At 46.2% G+C, this 11,663-nt stretch overlaps 1 protein-coding gene across 1 annotated transcript in view; it reads left to right on the top strand.

Annotated features, from left to right (window-relative positions):
- Positions 1-310: 310 nt before the first annotated feature.
- Positions 311-11,663, top strand: part of NDRG1 (N-myc downstream regulated 1) — a 77,200-nt gene continuing 65,847 nt past the window's right edge. Inside the window, exon 1 of the mRNA XM_056522798.1 lies at positions 311-393. The gene's annotated coding sequence lies outside the window, so the exon portion shown is untranslated. The remainder of the gene's footprint in view (positions 394-11,663) is intronic.

The raw sequence follows: 11,663 nt of genomic DNA, 5'->3' as shown, positions 1-11,663 counted from the left end.
CCTAACTAAAAAGTTGCAGCTGAAATGCAGAAACGAGCCGTAAAAAGTTGAACGACCAAATCGGCTCTGCTACGTCTGCAAACATATAGTAAAAAAACATAGTATCTAGTGGCGTGCCAGCAATCACATCCACTCTGCTGCTTCCTATGTGAGTACAACTTCCCCATTGAGGGTGTATTCCTGTCCTCCATGCTGCTGCGCTGTTTACAAGGCGTGCCTGGATGACCCACTCCAAATCCAGCCCCTCCAAGTGTTCAGCCCTGGGGTGGAGCAGCTCCATCTCCATATAACCCCCCACACTGCCCTGACCAGATTAGTGAAAAAAAATAAAACAACTGGAAGGAAAGAGAGAAAACAGCATCTGGGGACACAGACACATCTCACTGGTGAAAGGTAAGAGCTCAAGAACACTGCAGATAGGACTAGGGGAACTACAAGTCCCAGCGGTCACATGTAAATTGAAGACTTACTTTAACCATAGTGCAAAAAATAATAATAATAATATATATATATATATATTCCAGAAATACATCCTTGGAGTAATAGTACTTCAGTAGCCACTTTGGTCGCTGGGAGTTGTAGTCCCCAAGATGAAGAAAAAAAAAAGGACTGAGAACAGATCTGCTAGGACTTGTAGTCCCCCCCCCCCCCCCCAGTTACTGAGATTGGATCCACTTGTGACGTCCAGTGTCCATACAGCCAGCAATTGTTTTAGTTTTTTGTACAGATGTAGCAGAGCCGAAGTTGGTACCGACTGGCTCTTTGGTACCGACCGACGTTAGTTGAGATAATGCAGGTAGCAGTGTTGCTTGCAGTCCTATGTAAATTGGCTTGTAGCAGCAGGTTAAAGTGTAGAACTGACTCGGCTCTGCTACATCTTTGCACATGTTATGTGTTTGGTGGGTACTTGGCCTGGATTACCCTGGAGTGACCTCATGTTTTGTGTTGTGTTGGAGATCCATACACATATGTCTATGGCTATGCTTCCCAAGCTGGGGGGCCTCCAGCTGCTGCAAAACTACAACTCCCAACATGCCCGGACAGCCGTTGGCTGTCCGGGCATGCTGAGAGTTGTAGTTTTGCAACAGCCCCTCTGGTTAGGAAACGCCAATCTATGATTATTTGGCGTGAAAAGAACTGATGAGTCGATGAGAGTTGTAGTTTTACAAGAGCTGGAGGCACCTCCGGTTAGGAAACACTGGTCTATGATTTTCTGGGGTGAAAAGAACTGATGAGTTGATGAAAGTTGCAGTTTTGCAACAGCTGGAGGCACCTCTGGTTAGGAAATGCTGGTCTATGATTTTCTGGGGTGAAAAGAACTGATGAGTTGATGAGAGATGTAGTTTTACAACAGCTGGAGGCCCCTCTGGTTAGGAAATGCTGGTCTATGATTTTCTGTGGTGAAAAGAACTGATGAGTTGATGAGAGTTGTAGTTTTGCAACAGCTGGAGGCACCTCTGGTTAGGAAACGCTGGTCTATGATTTTCTGGGGTGAAAAGAACTGATGAAGCACCTCTGGTTAGGAAATGCTGGTAAATGATTTTCTTTGGTGAAAAGAACTGATGAGTTGATGAGAGTTGTAGTTTTGCAACAGCTGGAGGCACCTCTGGTTAGGAAACACTGATCTATGATCTTCTGGGGTGAAAAGAACTGATGAGTTGATGAAAGTTGTAGTTTTGCAACAGCTGGAGGCACCTCTGGTTAGGAAATGCTGGTCAATGATTTTCTGGGGTGAAAAGAACTGATGAGTTGATGAGAGTTGTAGTTTTGCAACAGCTGGAGGCCCCTCCGGTTAGGAAATGCTGGTAAATGATTTTCTGGGGTGAAAAGAACTGATGAGTTGATGAGAGTTGTAGTTTTGCAACAGCTGGAGGAACCTCTGGTTAGGAAACACTGATCTATGATTTTCTGAGGTGAAAAGAACTGATGAGTTGATGAGAGTTGTAGTTTTGGAACAGCTGGAGGCACCTCTGGTTAGGAAACACTGATCTATGATCTTCTGGGGGGAAAAGAACTGATGAGTTGATGAAAGTTGTAGTTTTGCAACAGCTGGAGGCACCTCTGGTTAGGAAATGCTGGTCAATGATTTTCTGGGGTGAAAAGAACTGATGAGTTGATGAGAGTTGTAGTTTTGGAACAGCTGGAGGCACCTCTGGTTAGGAAACACTGATCTATGATCTTCTGGGGGGAAAAGAACTGATGAGTTGATGAAAGTTGTAGTTTTGCAACAGCTGGAGGCACCTCTGGTTAGGAAATGCTGGTCAATGATTTTCTGGGGTGAAAAGAACTGATGAGTTGATGAGAGTTGTAGTTTTGCAACAGCTGGAGGCACCTCTGGTTAGGAAACGCTGATCTATGATTTTCTGTGGTGAAAAGAACTGATGAGTTGATGAGAGTTGTAGTTTTGCAACAGCTGGAGGCACCTATGGTTAGGAAATGCTGGTAAATGATTTTCTGGGGTGAAAAGAACTGATGAGTTGATGAGAGTGGTAGTTTTGCAACAGCTGGAGGCCCTTCTGGTTAGAAAACACTGATCTATGATTTTCTGGGGGGAAAAGAACTGATGAGTTGATGAAAGTTGTAGTTTTGCAACAGCTGGAGGCACCTCTGGTTAGGAAATGCTGGTCAATGATTTTCTGGGGTGAAAATAACTGATGAGTTGATGAGAGTTGTAGTTTTGCAACAGCTGGAGGCCCCTCTGGTTAGAAAACACTGATCTATGATTTTCTGGGGTGAAAAGAACTAATGAGTTGATGAGAGATTTAGTTTTGCAACAGCTCCTAGTACTCTTTCTAATATAGTTTGTTTAAATTCCTCATCGGCATCTTCAAGATCTCTTCTTGCTGTCTGTGACTAGAAACGCGTTATTTCTGCGTAAACCTATCCTGAGCTTATCCTGCTCACACAGCTGAAGGTTTGCTGCAATGTATCGGTGTAGATCATCCCAAGTGAGAACAGCAGCAGCAGGGGGGGGGGGGGGGGGGGGGGGGGAAACAAAAAACTCTTTCCCGTCCTTATAGTTTGTTACAATGTATAAGTCTGTAGACTTCATTGCTGTTAGTGACCCCAAATAGAGCAAAAATTCTCACTGCAGGTTCTAGAACTTTCTAAAATACTTTGGGGGGAATGGGGGTGCAGGTCAGGTGGTGTACTAGGATAAATTCGGCGCCAGTCCATACGTGTGTAAAAAAAAAATGTTGTCGAAAGCGCTTTTTCGAAGCCAGCAAAATGTTGGTGTAGACTTAAGGCGTAAAGACGTAACGCATTGCGCAAAAGTTTGCGCTTCAACGAAAAAATGTGTAGTTGATCGATACATTACCTCTGCAAATCACGGCTTGAAAGTCTTTTTACGTAGCGATGCCACGTAAAAAGGCGTAAAATGTTTGTGCGAAACCTCAATTTTTACGCAATTTGCACCACTTGTGATAACTTCTCCCCATTGTGTTTTAATTTTTCACCCTTATGCAAGAGCTCTTCTTGCTTTCAATGACTAGAAACACCTTGTGGCCATTCTTCCGATTGAATATGTGTTCGGCCCCTGTGATGATCACATGGCTAAAGCTTTGTTATAATGTAACAACATAGATCGTCCTGTGTGCTGATAGTTTGCTACAGTGTATCGGTGCAGGTAAAATGTATCAGGCAGGTTTAATCAAAGAGGCTTGTCTAGATCAGCGGTCAACAAACTGTGGCCCTCCAGCTGAGGAAATATAAGACTCTATTACAAGATGGAAACATTGAAGAAATACTACAACACTAATAATAATAATAATAATAATAATAATAATAACTAAATAATAACTATTATTATTAATAATAACAATAACAAAAACAACAACAGTAATAATTATAACAATAATAATATTTATTAATAATAGTTTTGTATTATTATTATTTGTATCCATGTTGTAATAGAGCCTAATATTTCTACTACAAATGTTGCTATAATAATAATAATAAATATTAGTAACCTAAATGTATAAAAAAATTAATAAATAAAAAATAAATAAATAATAGCAAAATGTATCCGAGAAGGTTTTATCTGTCAGAAAGAGGAAACAAGCTGTGATTGGCTGTCAGCAGCGCCTGATACATTGTTATAAGTTGCTACATGGATAGATACTATATGCAGCAAGCATGCAGGAGACACAAATTCTCCCACAATGCACCGCTTCAACGACTATAAGGGTGCGTTCCGACCTGGCGTATAGGCAGCGTATTTCACGCTGCGCAAAATTTGCAGCAGCAGCGGGAAATACGCTGCGTATTCCTTGCTCACTATACACACAAGGCTTTCCTATGTGTGTAGTGAATTTTGGAGGCGGAGCCGCGCATCACAGTCAGGCCGGCACTTCGCCCCGCCTCCAAAACTCACTACACGTATAGGGCTGCCGCCAGAAAGCGCTGTGTGAATAGAGAGCGAAGGATACGCAGCGTATTTCCCGCATTTGCCTCAAATTTTGCACAGCGTGGAATACGCTGCGTATACGCCAGATCTGCTGCAGATTTTGCTGCCTATTCACTTCAATGGGCAGCAAAATCTGCTGAAGCAAATCTGCAGCAGAAAATATGCACGTGTGAACGCACCCTTAGGCACAGAAACCCTCTGACAGGAAAAGCACCACTGTCGCTCTGGTTCAGTACATGAAAGTGTCCATAGAAATAAGAGGAGACATCTGCTCAGCTAATTGATGCTTAAAGGGGTACTCCGGTGCTTAGACATCTTATCCCCTATCCAAAGTATAGGGGATAAGATGCCTGATTGCGGGGGTCTCGCCGCTGGGGACCACCGTGATTTTGCACGCCGCACCCCGTTAAAATCAGTCCCTGAAGCATGTTTTCTCCGGGTCTGATTTCTGTTGATCACGGGGCCAGAGCATTGTAACGTCACAGCTTCGCCCTTCACGCTCCGGCCCCATGATCAACAGTAATCAGATCCGGAGCGAACATGCTCCGCGGACTGATTTTAACGGGGTGCGGCGTGCGAGATCACAGGGGGTCTCCAGCGGTGGAACCCCTGCAATCAGGCATCTTATCCCCTATCCTTTGGATAGGGGATAAGATGTCTAAGTGCCTGAGTACCCCTTTAAGTGACCAAGGCAATTTGGGTCTTAATGCCCATTATTCTCCTAATTATTATTATTATGTTATTTTATTTATTTATTTTTTATTGTAGCACTCTGAAAGCTATACATATTTTTGTTTTCAGTCACCATAGCCTTATGAAGGCTTGTTTTTGTGGAGCAAGTTGTATTTTGGGATTTATATAACTTATTAATTCATTTTATTAATTATTGTTTAAAAATGTGACAATAAATAAACAATAATAATACTACTCAAATTGTATGGCCACATTCCAAGAACCATACCTTTTTTTATTTTTTCCATGACGGAGATGGGTGGGGCATGTTTTTTGCAGAAAAAAATATCTTTTCTATTGGTATCTTTTTTAGGTACCTTTTTTCCATTACTATCTTTTCCATTTTTCCAAATTGAAGCATGTATGTTGTGCTGCAATTTTAGAAAATAGCGAAAAACATGACTGCGCCATGTCACTTAACCCTAAATGTGCCATATTGGAGGATTGCTCCCATCTGTACGTGGAGAAGTTCCAATAAAATATGTCAGATAATAATAACATTATATGCAGGTTTGATGAGGTATGTGTATATATTTCTTCCTCCAATAAGAATCCATGGGGACGTCCCAGCAGGCGACCCCCATCCTGTCACAGGCAGAGAGGAAGCAGAAACCTGTTCTACAAGTCAGTGCACTGGCGCCATCTGTTGGATATAGATAGAGCTGCAGCCTGAGATTTACCTGAGTGTTACCTGTGGTGTAAACCAATGCAGAATACAGCTGGAAATCTCAAAGATTTAAGACTTCTGCAGTTTTTTTTTAATGGAATTAAGGCAGTGTTTCCCAACGAGGGTGCCTCCAGCTGTTGCAAAACAACAATTTCCAGCATGCCCGGGCAGCCTTTTGCCTGACCACAGCGCTCTCTGCTGACACTTCTGTCTGTCTCAGGAACTGTCCAGAGCAAGAGAGGTTTGCTATGGGGATTTGCTTCTACTCTGGACAGTTCCTGAGACAGACAGAGGTGTCAGCAGAGAGCACTGTGCTCAGACTGAAAATAAATTTAAAAAGAAAAGAACTTCCTGTGAAGCATACACTAGCTGATAAGTAATGGAAGGATTAAGATTTTTTTTTAATAGAATTAATTTACAAATCTGTTTAACTTTCTGGCACCAGTTAATAAAAAAAAAATTTGTTTTCCACCGGAGTACCCCTTTAATCATTAGCAGATTTCGGAGGTTTTTCAACTCTAAAGCCTGTAGAATGTTTAATAGAATAAAGAGTCAGTACATGATAAGTAATGTAATATATGTACACCGTGACCTCACCAGCAGAATAGTGAGTACAGCTCTGGAGTATAATACAAGATATAACTCAGGATCAGTACAGGATAAGTAATGTAATGTATGTACACAGTGACCTCACCAGCAGAATAGTGAGTACAGCTCTGGAGTATAATACAAGATATAACTCAGGATCAGTACAGGATAAGTAATGTAATGTACACAGTGACCTCACCAGCAGAATAGTGAGTACAGCTCTGGAGTATAATACAGGATATAAGTCAGGATCAGTACAGGATAAGTAATGTAATGTATGTACACAGTGACCCCACCAGCAGAATAGTGAGTACAGCTCTGGAGTATAATACAGGATATAACTCAGGATCAGTACAGGATAAGTAAGGTAATGTATGTACACAGTGACCTTACCAGCAGAATAGTGAGTACAGCTCTGCAGTATAATACAGGAAATAACTCAGGATCAGTACAGGATAAGTAATGTAATGTATGTACACAGTGACCTCACCAGCAGAATAGTGAGTACAGCTCTGGAGTATAATACAGGATATAACTCAGGATCAGTACATGATAAGTAATGTAATATATGTACACCGTGACCTCACCAGCAGAATAGTGAGTACAGCTCTGGAGTATAATACAAGATATAACTCAGGATCAGTACAGGATAAGTAATGTAATGTATGTACACAGTGACCTCACCAGCAGAATAGTGAGTACAGCTCTGGAGTATAATACAAGATATAACTCAGGATCAGTACAGGATAAGTAATGTAATGTACACAGTGACCTCACCAGCAGAATAGTGAGTACAGCTCTGGAGTATAATACAGGATATAAGTCAGGATCAGTACAGGATAAGTAATGTAATGTATGTACACAGTGACCCCACCAGCAGAATAGTGAGTACAGCTCTGGAGTATAATACAGGATATAACTCAGGATCAGTACAGGATAAGTAAGGTAATGTATGTACACAGTGACCTTACCAGCAGAATAGTGAGTACAGCTCTGCAGTATAATACAGGAAATAACTCAGGATCAGTACAGGATAAGTAATGTAATGTATGTACACAGTGACCTCACCAGCAGAATAGTGAGTACAGCTCTGGAGTATAATACAGGATATAACTCAGGATCAGTACATGATAAGTAATGTAATATATGTACACCGTGACCTCACCAGCAGAATAGTGAGTACAGCTCTGGAGTATAATACAAGATATAACTCAGGATCAGTACAGGATAAGTAATGTAATGTATGTACACAGTGACCTCACCAGCAGAATAGTGAGTACAGCTCTGGAGTATAATACAAGATATAACTCAGGATCAGTACAGGATAAGTAATGTAATGTACACAGTGACCTCACCAGCAGAATAGTGAGTACAGCTCTGGAGTATAATACAGGATATAAGTCAGGATCAGTACAGGATAAGTAATGTAATGTATGTACACAGTGACCCCACCAGCAGAATAGTGAGTACAGCTCTGGAGTATAATACAGGATATAACTCAGGATCAGTACAGGATAAGTAAGGTAATGTATGTACACAGTGACCTTACCAGCAGAATAGTGAGTACAGCTCTGCAGTATAATACAGGAAATAACTCAGGATCAGTACAGGATAAGTAATGTAATGTATGTACACAGTGACCTCACCAGCAGAATAGTGAGTACAGCTCTGGAGTATAATACAGGATATAACTCAGGATCAGTACAGGATAAGTAATGTAATGTATGTACACAGTGACCTCACCAGCAGAATAATGAGTACAGCTCGGGAAGAATGGAATGTATTTACAAAATGACAATTTCTGTAGAATAATTTTATAGGTAGATTTAGAATTGTGAACTTTTTGTGGTGTTTGAGGTGCAGGGTAGATGTTATGGCCCAAGGGGCAGATGGTATTAGCCCCTTCTTGTTGTGACGCCAGTTGTTACGCCTAGCGCTCCGGGTCCCCGCTCCTCCCCGGAGCGCGTACGGCGTCTCTCTCTCCGCAGCGCCCCGGTCGGTCCCGCTGACCGGGAGCGCTGCACTGTCATGGCCGTCGGGGATGCGATTCGCACAGCGGGACGCGCCCGCTCGCGAATCGCATCCCAGGTCACTTACCCGTTCCCGTCCCCTGCTGTCATGTGCTGGCGCGCGCGGCTCCGCTCTCTAGGGCGCGCGCGCGCCAGCTCCCTGAGACTTAAAGGGCCAGTGCACCAATGATTGGTGCCTGGCCCAATTAGCTTAATTGGCTTCCACCTGGTCCCTGACTATATCTGACCTCCTCCCATGCACTCCCTTGCCGGATCTTGTTGCCTTGTGCCAGTGAAAGCGTTTTTGTGTGTCCAAAGCCTGTGTACCAGAACTTCTGCTATCCACCCTGACTACGAACCTTGCCGCCTGCCCCCGACCTTCTGCTACGTCCGACCTTGCTTCTGTCTACTTCCTTGTACCGCGCCTATCTTCAGCAGCCAGAGAGGTTGAGCCGTTGCTAGTGGATACGACCTGGTCACTACCGCCGCAGCAAGACCATCCCGCTTTGCGGCGGGCTCTGGTGAAAACCAGTAGTGACTTAGAACCGGTCCACTAGCACGGTCCACGCCAATCCCTCTCTGGCACAGAGGATCCACCTCCTGCCAGCCGGCATCGTGACAGTAGATCCGGCCATGGATCCCGCTGAGGTCCCTCTGCCTTATATCTCTGATATCACCACGGTGGTCGCCCAGCAATCCCGACAGATCGCCCATCTAACCCACCAGCTGTCGGAAGTGTCCACCATTGTGCAGCAACTTCAGTCGCAACTTCAGCAGCAATCATCTCCTCCGCCAGCTCCTGCACCCCTTCCGCAGCGAGTGGCCACTCCTAGCCTCCGCCTGTCCTTGCCGGACAAATTTAATGGGGACTCTAAGTTTTGCCGTGGCTTTCTTTCGCAATGTTCCCTGCACTTGGAGATGATGTCGGACCAGTTTCCTACTGAAAGGTCTAAGGTGGCTTTCGTAGTCAGCCTTCTGTCTGGAAAAGCCCTGTCATGGGCCACACCGCTCTGGGACCGCAATGACCCCGTCACTGCCTCTGTACACTCCTTCTTCTCGGAAATTCGAAGTGTCTTTGAGGAACCTGCCCGAGCCTCTTCTGCTGAGACTGCCCTGCTGAACCTGGTCCAGGGTAATTCTTCCGTTGGCGAGTACGCCATACAATTCCGTACTCTTGCTTCTGAACTTTCCTGGAATAATGAGGCCCTCTGCGCGACCTTTAAAAAAGGCCTATCCAGCAACATTAAAGATGTTCTGGCCACACGAGAAACTCCTGCTAACCTGCATGAACTCATTCATCTAGCCACTCGCATTGACATGCGTTTTTCTGAGAGGCATCAAGAGCTCCGCCAGGAAAAAGACTTAGATCTCTGGACACCTCTCCCACAGTCTCCATTGCAATCTGCGCCTAGGCCTCCCGCCGAGGAGGCCATGCAAGTGGATCGGTCTCGCCTGACCCTGGAAGAGAGGAATCGCCGTAAGGAAGAGAATCTTTGTCTGTACTGTGCCAGTACCGAACATTTTTTGGTGGATTGCCCTATCCGTCCTCCACGTCTGGGAAACGCATGCTCGCACCCAGCTCTCGTGGGTGTGGCGTCTCTTGATGCTAAGTCGGCTTCTCCACGTCTCACGGTGCCTGTACGGATTTCGCCTTCAGCCAGCTCTTCCCCTCTCAGCCGTGGCCTGCCTGGACTCTGGTGCCTCTGGGAATTTTATACGGGAGTCCTTTGTGAATAAATTCCGCATCCCGGTGACCCGTCTTGTCAAGCCACTCCACATTTCCGCGGTCAACGGAGCCAGGTTGGATTGCACCGTGCGTTACCGCACGGAACCCCTCCTAATGTGCATCGGACCTCATCACGAAAAAATTGAGTTTTTGGTCCTCTCCAATTGCACTTCCGAAATTCTCCTTGGACTACCCTGGCTTCAACACCATTCCCCAACCCTGGATTGGTCCACAGGGGAGATCAAGAGCTGGGGTACCTCTTGCTTCAAGGACTGCCTTAAACCGGCTCCCAGTACTCCCTGCCGTGACCCTGTGGTTCCCCTTGTATCCGGTCTCCCTAAGGTCTTTATGGACTCTGCCTGCCATAAGAAGTGCCTCTCCCCCCCTCCCAGTCCAGTCAGGCAAGCCTCGGTGCCTCCTCGTGGCCCTCGTCCTGGTGTCACACTGCCCCGTGCCAGGCCTCGCCCTCTGCCCTCCCTCCCCATTCCCACTCCTGCGGTACTGCCTGCCGTTGAGGAATCCCTCCATCCTTTCCCGGTGTCCTCATCCCAGGGGGGGCAGTTACCGGACAAAGAGAAGGGGAGACCTAAGGGGGGGGGTACTGTTACGCCTAGCGCTCCGGGTCCCCGCTCCTCCCCGGAGCGCGTACGGCGTCTCTCTCTCCGCAGCGCCCCGGTCGGTCCCGCTGACCGGGAGCGCTGCACTGTCATGGCCGTCGGGGATGCGATTCGCACAGCGGGACGCGCCCGCTCGCGAATCGCATCCCAGGTCACTTACCCGTTCCCGTCCCCTGCTGTCATGTGCTGGCGCGCGCGGCTCCGCTCTCTAGGGCGCGCGCGCGCCAGCTCCCTGAGACTTAAAGGGCCAGTGCACCAATGATTGGTGCCTGGCCCAATTAGCTTAATTGGCTTCCACCTGGTCCCTGACTATATCTGACCTCCTCCCATGCACTCCCTTGCCGGATCTTGTTGCCTTGTGCCAGTGAAAGCGTTTTTGTGTGTCCAAAGCCTGTGTACCAGAACTTCTGCTATCCACCCTGACTACGAACCTTGCCGCCTGCCCCCGACCTTCTGCTACGTCCGACCTTGCTTCTGTCTACTTCCTTGTACCGCGCCTATCTTCAGCAGCCAGAGAGGTTGAGCCGTTGCTAGTGGATACGATCTGGTCACTACCGCCGCAGCAAGACCATCCCGCTTTGCGGCGGGCTCTGGTGAAAACCAGTAGTGACTTAGAACCGGTCCACTAGCACGGTCCACGCCAATCCCTCTCTGGCACAGAGGATCCACCTCCTGCCAGCCGGCATCGTGACACCAGTGCATGGTTTATCCTTAACCACCTGAAGGTAATACCGCTGAACCTGGGTTAGGCAGGGGCAATGAAGACACCAATGCCAGATTAAGGATAACTGCAGCTTTTTCTGAGGCAAGGCCGGTGATATAGTCTTTGCAGTACAGCCAAGTATCCCAGGGAGGTGACCAGTGACACAGGGGGACCACGCAGGCTTGTTGGGACTTGCACTAGTTGGACTGACTT

The sequence above is a fragment of the Hyla sarda genome, chromosome 5, assembly GCF_029499605.1.
Source record: "Hyla sarda isolate aHylSar1 chromosome 5, aHylSar1.hap1, whole genome shotgun sequence".
Taxonomy (NCBI): Eukaryota; Metazoa; Chordata; class Amphibia; order Anura; family Hylidae; genus Hyla; species Hyla sarda.
Note: the sequence above shows the minus strand (reverse complement) of the source record. Positions and strands in the feature narration are given on the sequence as shown.